Source organism: Mustela nivalis (genome assembly GCF_964662115.1).
Source record: "Mustela nivalis genome assembly, chromosome: 8".
NCBI classification, from domain to species: Eukaryota; Metazoa; Chordata; class Mammalia; order Carnivora; family Mustelidae; genus Mustela; species Mustela nivalis.
Genome location: NC_139027.1, coordinates 55,414,510 through 55,424,305, shown reverse-complemented (window position 1 = coordinate 55,424,305; position 9,796 = coordinate 55,414,510).

The window sequence follows — 9,796 nt, the reverse complement described above, 5'->3', positions numbered from 1 at the left end:
AGACAGACTTAAGACAGATCCCAGTGTTGTTGCTTCCTAGCTTGGTGACCTTGGGCAAGTTGCTTAAACATTTAAAGCCTCAATATTCTCATCTGTAAAATGGGTATAAATAATCACAACTACCTTAGGGTAGATTTTGAGATAATATTGGTAAAGTACTGTAGTAAGTGTTCAATGAATGGCAACTTTGATGATTAATATTCAACAGCTAATAGCAAAATTGCTTACTGTTGACTGTAGCTAACTTTTCCATTCAGCTTCAAAGATACAGAATTTTGAACCATCTAAAATAGTTATTCAGAGAGTAATTATTTGCTTTACTTACATAGACCAATAATAGACATTCAACAGCAATTGCTACAGCATGACTATTTTGTAGCATAAATGAATCTTTCCCCTAGGAACTCACGCATTTAAAAATATATATATTTTAAGGAGGGGAGAGGCAGAGGGAGTGGGAGAGAGAAAATCTTAAGCAGACTCCATGCCCAAGCACAGAGCCCAATGTGGGGCTCAATCTTACAACCCTGAGTTTGTGACCTGAGCTGAAATCCAGAGTTGAATGCTTAACTGATGACCTACCTAGGTCCCCCTCAAAAAAACATTTTAAATTAGCTATAAGTAGTACCTTTCAAAACCATCTCCCCTCTCCCCCTGTGGGTTCTTGTTTATTCAATACCCAGTCTTGTTGTGTATATCAGTCAGCTATTGCTGTATAACAAACCATCCCAAACACACAGTGGCTTAAAAGAGAAGTCATTTATTCTGACTCATACAATAGTTGGTTGTGTGGGAGTTGGCTAATCTAGGCTGTGGTTGGCTGTGTGATTCTGATTCATGGCTGTAGGTCTGTCTAGATCCTGTTCCTTATTACAGACTGGGTTCACATCTGATACATATACATTCACTCATACTGGGCCTAAGCCCTTCTCATAGTGATGACAGAGACACAAGAGGGTAAGGTCATTTGTATAACTACATTTTAAATCTGCTAATGTCTCATTGGCAAAGAAAGTCACATGGCTGAGTCCAAATTCAGGGAATCCTATTTCTTTTATAGAAATAAGCAGTCAGGAGTAAATATTTTTGAGCAAGAATCAATCTAACACTAAGTATAACAACATCAGAAATTCTAAATTGAGGCCAGCAGATATGTGAATAATTTCTTCCCTAGGGACTCACATAGCAATAGTGATTGATAAAGGGACTCATTTTTCTAAGAGTACATCTTCAACCAACCTTGCATCACTAAGTGCTCAGAATTTAGAATGTTCAGTTCAGTACATCTAAGAGGGAGGTATGCAACAGAGCTTTAAAAATACAGCACTTAAGAAAATAGACTGAAGTGAGTCCTAGGGGATATAGCTAAAGAGATTGCTATTACTTCGAGCAATACAATTTATGCTTCCTGCAAGAATACTATTTTGGGCTTTTTTTTTTTTTCTTAAGAAAGAAAAACTAAATTGTGCTTGTGCTGAGTTTGATAATTTGGCTTCTGCAATATCAGGTAAGGCTTTGTATATTTGGCTTAGCAGGAACTTTTATTTTGGGGGTATTGTGTTCTCAAGGTTATAGGGTTACAAGTTTACACTCTACACTAACACACTCTAGATTTCCAAGTGTGACTGGGTGGGTGGGCAGGGGTGCGGGATGTTCTTACTTACACTCGTGCTGGCTTTCAGTGAAGTCTTATAAAGAAGTACTGTCTTGATGTCTACCATTGGCCTTCACCAAATATGGTGACTGAAAACAGATCATTTAGATGTTTACCACCTGCATGGAAAGGAATGTATTTGGATGAGGAATGTAGATTTTTTGACAGTACGGTTGTCTTAAACTAGACATTTCTGGAGCCAGTTTTCCTCTTCATCCTCCTCACTTCATCTTCAAGGGTAGCAAGCTAAGGGTTCCAACTGACTAAGGTTTCCAACGTTAGCTGCACTATGAAATCATCTGGGGAACTTCAAAGATACTGATGGCCGGGTCCTGTATTGGAGAGGCTGATTTAGCTGGTCTAGGACATCAGGATATTTAAAGCTTCCTGGTAAATGAACTGGGCAGCCATGGTTGTGAATCTCTAATCTAAGGGCATGCTGGCTTCATTTGTGTCTTTAGAAGAGCTCACTGTGGGACGTCTGGGTGGCTCAGTGGGTTAAAGCCTCTGCCTTCCTCTTGGGTCATGATCTCAGGATCCTGGGATAGAGCCCTCCATTGGGCATCTGCTTCCCCCTTTGTCTCTGCCTGCCTTTCTGCCTACTTGTGATCTCTTTGTCAAATACATAAAATCTTTTTTTTTTTTTTTTTTAAAAAAAGCTCACTGCCTCTAGATGTGCGATGCAAAACGAGAGTCTGGCTGTTAATGAACTGAATGTTTCCAGTGCGCCTGGAGCTTAGCTCTTACCTCACTGAATTTAATCTTCACAAAAAATCCCATGATGGGTTACTGCTGTCCTCGCTCTATGGACAAGGAAACAGCTTCAGAGAGCTTGCCCTCAAACACAGAGTTCTGAATCACAAAGTTAGGATTCGGATCTCCATTCTCGGCCTCAAAGCCCAGACCCCCTCTTAATCTGAAGTAGAGTCGAGTGGGCCTGTTTTTGTCATCTCCCAATGCATCTTCTAACACGGAGGGCCGTTTTCCAGAGGCGTGTGCGCAGCAGGGCACATGAAAAGCAGTGAATATTCAGCTAAGACATGAGAGGGCAGCAATAGTTTTGATTCAGACTAGAGGTGGGCAACTTTAGCCTGTATGTCTATATCTTTGTGGGCTAAAGAAGACTTGCCAGATGTCTCTTTGTTTGATTGCAGAAGAGTGGATGGGAAAAAATTTTTTTCTTTCTTTCTTTTTTTTTTTTTCTGTATTCTGATATTTTTAAATTTTGACAGAAAATTTTTATCCAGAGATATGTGCTTCTTTATATAGCGCATCTTAATAATATAAAAGCCATCCAAATCTTTTTTTGCATTGTTTATTTTTTCAAGTTTGAATTTATTTCTGCCATTTTATCGTGTTGTGATGAGCACTGTGTGTTATACGTAACTGAAGAATCCTTTCTTTCTTTAATGATTTATTTTTCTTTTCTGCCTCACAGAGTTAGATTCATCCCCTTCACATTATTCAGGAAGTGGTCTTCCAAAAAGGAAGGACAAGAGAATCCACTGGGAGTGAGGGAACCAAGTACTGCCACTTCTAATCTCTTTTTTCTCATCATTTAAAAATTTAGGGGGGCACCTGGGTGGCTCAGTCATTTAAGCATCTGCCTTCAGTTCAGGTCATGAACTTGTGGTCCTGGGATGAAGCCCCCCCGTTAGGCTCCATGGTCAGCAGGGAGTCTGCTTCCCCCTCTCCCCCTACCCCTCCTCTTGCTTGTGTTCTCTCTCAAATAAATAAATACAATCTTAAACATTTTTTATTTATTAAATTTTTCTATTTTTGTGCTGGATTTGTCATATTTATGACATGTATAGCATACATATGTGTATTTCTTTTTTTTTTTTAAGATTTTATTTATTTATTTGACAGAGAGAGAGATCACAAGTAGGCAGAGAGGCAGGCAGAGAGAGAGGGGGAAGCAGGCTCCCCACTGAGCAGAGAGCCCAATGCGGGGCCCGAACCCAGGACCCTGGGATCATGACCTGAGCCGAAGGCAGAGGCCTAACCCACTGAGCCACCCAGGTGCCCCCGTATGTGTATTTCTATCACACAAACACACACAGACATACAGCGGCATGTGTGTAGATATTGTAATTACTAAGAATGGATGTTTATAAAAGTTGAGAGACCCCTAGTGTTATGGGTTAAAGTGTGTCCCTCCCACAAAAAGAATATATGCTGAAATCCTAACCCTCAGTACCTCAGAATGTGACCTTATGTAGGAATAAGACTGTGACAGATGTACTTAGTTGAGGTGAGGTCAGAATGGAGTAAGGTAGGCCTCTAACCGATGTGACCGGTGTCCTGATAGGATGGACATATGTAGACAGAGATACCCAGGGAAAATGCCATGTGAACACGGAGGAAGAGACTGGAGTGATGCATCTAGAAGTCGAGGAATGCCAAGGATTTGCTAGCCAGTGCAGGAAGCTCGGAGTGTGGTGTGGAATGGATTCTCCTTCAGAGCCCTCGGACAGAACCAGCTCTGGATCCAGATATCTCAGCCTCAGACGTTTAATCTCCAAACCGTTACAATATATTTTTGTTGTTTCAAGCCTAGTCTGTGGTGCTCTGTTATGTCAGCTCTCAGAAAATAATACACCTCGTATATATTGACAAAAATCATCCAAAATATTTTAAGAAAACCTGACAAATTTACGCTGTGTCCAAGTGATGCAATCTATCAGTATGATCCTTTAGTTAGGAAACGTAAGCAGACAGATTTGAAGGCTGAGGAGGATACTGGGAGTCGGCGAGAGAAAAATATCCATTGCTTCTGAAGACCTCTCATTACCAGGGAAAAGCCATGAGTGTCTCCACAGAAATGATGTGTCCAAAAACATGCTTGGGAGACTGAGAAATGCCACCGGGGTTTTAAGAGCAAAAGGTTGAGGGGTTGAAGAAAGACATTGGGAATTTAAGAGAAACCAGAGAGTCCCGGGGCTAATTTTTGCTGGTTTATTTTTTTCCCATTTGTTTATTTGCTATAAGTCAGATTTTGGAGCAATTAGCAAAATATCGTGCAAATATTCCCAGTGTGACTACACATGAATAACTTTAATTCTGCTGAACATTTGTCTTGTTGCTACAAAATACATCTGCTATTTGCATTAACTTAATCTGTTAAGATATTGTGAACTAAACCACAGACTTCCAGACACATTTAGGAAGCAACTTCCCATTTTTATGGGACACTTTTGACTAGCGAAATCTGCTTTTGTGGTCACATGACCTCACCCCAGGAGCACCTCTTTTCCCAGTGCTGTTTCCAGACAATAGAAAAAGCAGCATAATGGAGCATCATAGGAGGGAAGTACTGGGAGAGCAGGAGGGATGCTTGTCAGTAACAGAAACAGGCAGGGGAATAAATAATTAGAGGAAAATTAAAGAAAACATAACACACGGGTATGCATTCTGAGTATTTGAGAGAGGGACAGAAATGAATTGAATGCTTGATATGTGCCCGGTATTGTGTTATGTATGTTACATAATTCATACCAAGCAAATCTCATGATCACACTATGGGGTAGATTTTAGAGACTCAAATCACTTGTTTGGCGTCACACAGAGAATAAGGAGCAGGGTCAGTGTTTCTCTCATTCGATTAATGTTTACTCAGCACATACTATATGTCAGGTACTGGGTATAAAGGGTAAAGAGAGAGAGAGAGAGAAAAAAAAAAGAGAGGCCACCACTCAGAGATTTGAGTTCTAGATAGAAGAGTCATAAATGTCAACCAACAAATAAAGAAGACACTTTCAGGTAGAAAAGAAAACTTCAAGAAAGTAAGATTGTGTGATGTGATAGCAAGTACCTGGTAGGGGACTTCATTAGACAAAGTCTTCAGGAAAGACCTCTCTGATGAGGTGACAGTAATTGCGACTTGACTGATAAGAAGCCAGTTATGCAAAGAACATTCTGCAGAGTGAGAAGGCCAAATGCCCCTGGTCAGGACCGAGAGAAGTAAAAGATGCCCCTGAAGGGTTTTAAGCAAGCAGTGATGTGACATTATAATTTCTAGAAGATTGCTTTGGTTGCTATGTCCAGAATAGACTGTCCAGAGCATTAAACAGGGATCCCTGTCTGGAGGTGGCTGTGTTGTCTCGGTGAAGCTGATGGCATCTGGCACCAGGGTGGAGGCAAAGGAAATGAAGAGGTGTGGGCAGGTTGGGAGTATATTTGGGGATAGGAATGACGGGGCTTACTGGTGGTTATATGGGAGAGGGGTGACGTTAATAAAAGAATAAATGATGTCTAATTGTTTTTGACTTTGGAAATTGGTGATTATGGTGGCATTTATTGAGATGAGGCAGGCTGGGAAGGAGTGGGTTTGGGGTGTGGGAGGAATGTAGAGCTCTCTTTGGGAAATAGTAAGTTTGAAGTACCCGTGAGTCATTCAAGTGACGCGGAGGAAGGTCTGGAGGGACGTTGCTTGGGGTCATGTTTCCCCTCCACCATTTACCAGCTCTATTACCATGTACTAGTCACGTAAGCTACCCTCGAATGAGAAAAATAACACTTAAGATGCTTCCTAGAATGAGGAAAGTAAAGAACTGGGCTTCTTTTGGTTCTGATGGGTTGTGAAGGTCAAGACAGAATCCATGTAACAGACAAAAGTGCCTGGCTTGGGCCGTTTTATCTCTATATATCATTGATAAGTGGATTTATCCAGTATTTGAGTCCATGCTCCTTGTGCCTAAGTCCCAAGGAGAAGATAAAACCAACTGAAATTTAGTACTAATGATACCAGATCTGTCCTTTGTCAGTAAGCTCCATTCTGGCTTTCTTAACTTCTCAATTACTCTATGGCTAAAGGCCTAGGTTAACTGACTAAACCCGAGGAGCCTGTCATTCCCTTGGCCTAAAGCCCACAGAGCCTCCCCCTGCTTATAACATGAAGTTCAAATGCCTTGACTTTGCACTCAATGAGTGACCTCCATGATCTGACCCCAAACTCCATTTTTTTCCCTGTTACTTTCCTTTGCCCAAATTAGTTTTTTCTTTAGAACATGAATGAGGCATCCACTGCTCATAGCCTCATAGTCATTTATTAATTCATTTATTTTATGGATTCCCCTTCTGTGCTAGCTCCGTGCTAACAGCTAGGGAAATTTCAGTAAGATTCATCTATCTGTTGGTTCTGCTCTTATATTAGGCATCTAGGGGCAAAGACATATGTAATGCACACTTAATGATGCAGCATATTGTAACGGAGGTATCGCTAGTACCGGATGGGAAATCCCACAGCAGGAAGTGGCATAGGCATAGAGACAACTGAGGGCCCATGTGCAAGGAGAAAGCAGGAGTGGGGAGGAAGAATGGAAGAAAGGTTTCCCAGCAGAGGGATCAGCCTGCACGATGGTAGGGAGGTATGGTGGTTCTGACACCTTTTAGGGGATTACGGATTCATCCTCCTGTCTTCATACTGGTCTGTCACCTAGTTATAGAACCTGTTCTTCACTTTTCCTGCCACTTACTTGCTCCCACTGCAACTCAAGGTCTTACAAGTTCACAGAGTGATATAGTGATTGAGAGTGTGGATTTTGGAGTGGGCCTAACATGTGCCATGATCTTGGCCCCACCGATGAATACCGACTCAACCTTGAGAGAGTTCTTTATTCTCCCAGATGTGGCTTCCTCATCTGTAAAGTCAGGGATGATGAAAGAGCCCGCCTGAGAGTGACATCGTGAGAACTGAAACGGTGGAGGCATGTAAGTCACTATGGAGCTCTCTTGGTGGACCTGCTGCTGCCCTCCCCCACCGACCCCCCACAGGTCCAGCTCATTCCCTAAGTGCAACATGCCTCAGTTTCTCAATGAACTTAGTAGATGAATACACGTCTGACATTATCAATTTTCTGACTTCCTATCATCAATCCATGGTTAAAGTTTTAATTCCACCATAATAAACGACAAACTATAGAGATGCAGCTTCCTGCTTTTTGGAAACTTTTAAAATTAATTATTATTATTTTTTAACCTCTAAATCCTTATTCCTGTGAAATGTCTGCTTTGAAGTTCCTTTCTTTCCCCAGAAGACCGCAATTTATCAGCTTTTAGAAGATTACGATTCAGCAGGGAGCCTGTTCAAGTCCATTTGGAGACAGGTTCCTTTGAGGCTTCAATACCAGGAAGGCACATTTAAGGCCTTGTTAACAGAAGTATTAATATTCATAATACAGCTCTCAGTATCTTATATCTCAGACTCCTTCCTCTTCCATAACACTGGGATCTGTATCCCTTTATCAGCAGCACCTCAAGGGAATTTGCGCATCATTCACAAAACAAATAAATCTGCTCCTTGGTCCCTCTTTCCCAATTAGTCCCCAATTATTCCAGGATCTCTTTCCTCTCTCTCTCTCTCTCTCTCTCTCTCTCTCTTTTGGCTCTGATTTCTCAATTCAGTGGCATGTGGCTGGGGTTGCACAGGCCTGGTTAACCCATAGCCGGTGTCAGTGACATCATCTGGAGAACGCGTCTCACTTCAGGCCAGCCCTGTGCAGGGCAGCCCAGGGGAGGACGCCTCTTCGGGCCTCCTTGCCACTGGGAAATGCCTTTGTAGAATGTCTTTTACTAAAAGACCCGGTTGAGTTTATTTTTCAGGGTACCATGCAGCAACGTCAGTATATAGTACTGCGCTGGGGTTCGCTGGCGAAACAGCAAACAAATACATAAAAGTGGAGAGAAGGGTATGGGTGTGTCTGTTACTGGAGATACGAAGGAACATTTTAGAGGCAATATCTGATTCTACTAGTTGATTTTTCTGGTTTTTGGCAGGTGGGGTGGCAAGGGTGGTCATAGGAGATGAATTCGGAGCCATGTGAATAAATATACATGCGCATATCTACACACATGCACATTAACTTGGCTCCATGTGTTTCCTTTGTGATATTTTTTGAGGCATATATTGACTTTTCCCCTTAAATTACTTGTTAATGAGTGCTGAGGTAGCCTACTACTTATTTCTTCCAACAAGTCAGTTGTAGGTATGATTGTATTTATATTTGCCATTTGAGACACCCACTGCTCCCTTCCTTTTTCGCTCTCCAAACATCTGAAAAACACTGAGATATTTCAACTCGATTGCTTTCTCATAATTCAAATCATAGCACATTTGCATAAAATCTCTGATCCCCACTTGGAACTCCCTTTTAATCTCCTTCCTGAGGAATCCTTGTTTAGACCCCAAATTGAAGTTGAGTAACTAGGGAGAAGACCCAGTGCCGCCTTTCATGTGAGATCAGGAGGCTGTCTGCTTGAGAAATAAAACGGTTGCACATATGGTGTTCTTGGAATTGTGCTGCCTCCTTTCAAGAAGACCGGGGGAGGGGTGTGTGTATGTGTGTGTGTGTGTGCTAGTAGTAGTAGTAGTAGTAGTAGTAGTAGTAGTAGCTGTAGCTGAAATCCGCACTGTTTCCTTCCCTCTCAGAAAAGACAAGAAATACCACATCTTGGTTTTCCATGAAGGTGACAAGACTGATTTTAATCCATGACTTTGAACTTTAAAATCAACAAGGAGTCCCCTTAAAAGAGCTCACAACCACATGAAGAGACAGGTGTGCTGGATAAGAACATTTTACAAGAATGAACAGGACTTATGGAGCTGAGAGCAAGTTTACTTTTGTCCCCATTTCTCCCTTTAAACCTGCTCAATGAAGAAATGTTTTTCCCTACCACAGGATAAAAACTGAGTCCTACAGCCTTTGTGCTTATTTTCAGATGGTAAAAATCCAATGTTCACTTCAAGGGAAAAACAGTCTCAACGTGGAAGGAGGATGGCCAGTCCAAATCACCTTTCAAGGTCACACAGAAGTAAGGGTTCACCTCCCTGTTTCAGTCTGCCCACCTGCCCACCTGCCTGCTGGCTCCTTTGTTCCTCCACTGGCTTCTCCTCCACTCCGTAGTTGCCATCTCAGACCCTTTTGGAGTTGTGGAAGCAAGTAAAGAAAGTTCTTTCATGACTGATTCTGTTGCAAACCGGCTTTGATTTCTCTGGATTGGAAGTTCTAGCAGAGGGTTAAAGACAACTCTGTCTCTCCTGGAGAAAGCTCAGGCTTATACTGACATCAACTTTTGGACAACCCACCTGCCCTTCTCTTGTCATAAGTGCTGTTGGCTTCTTGACTTGTCCTCCTGATTCCC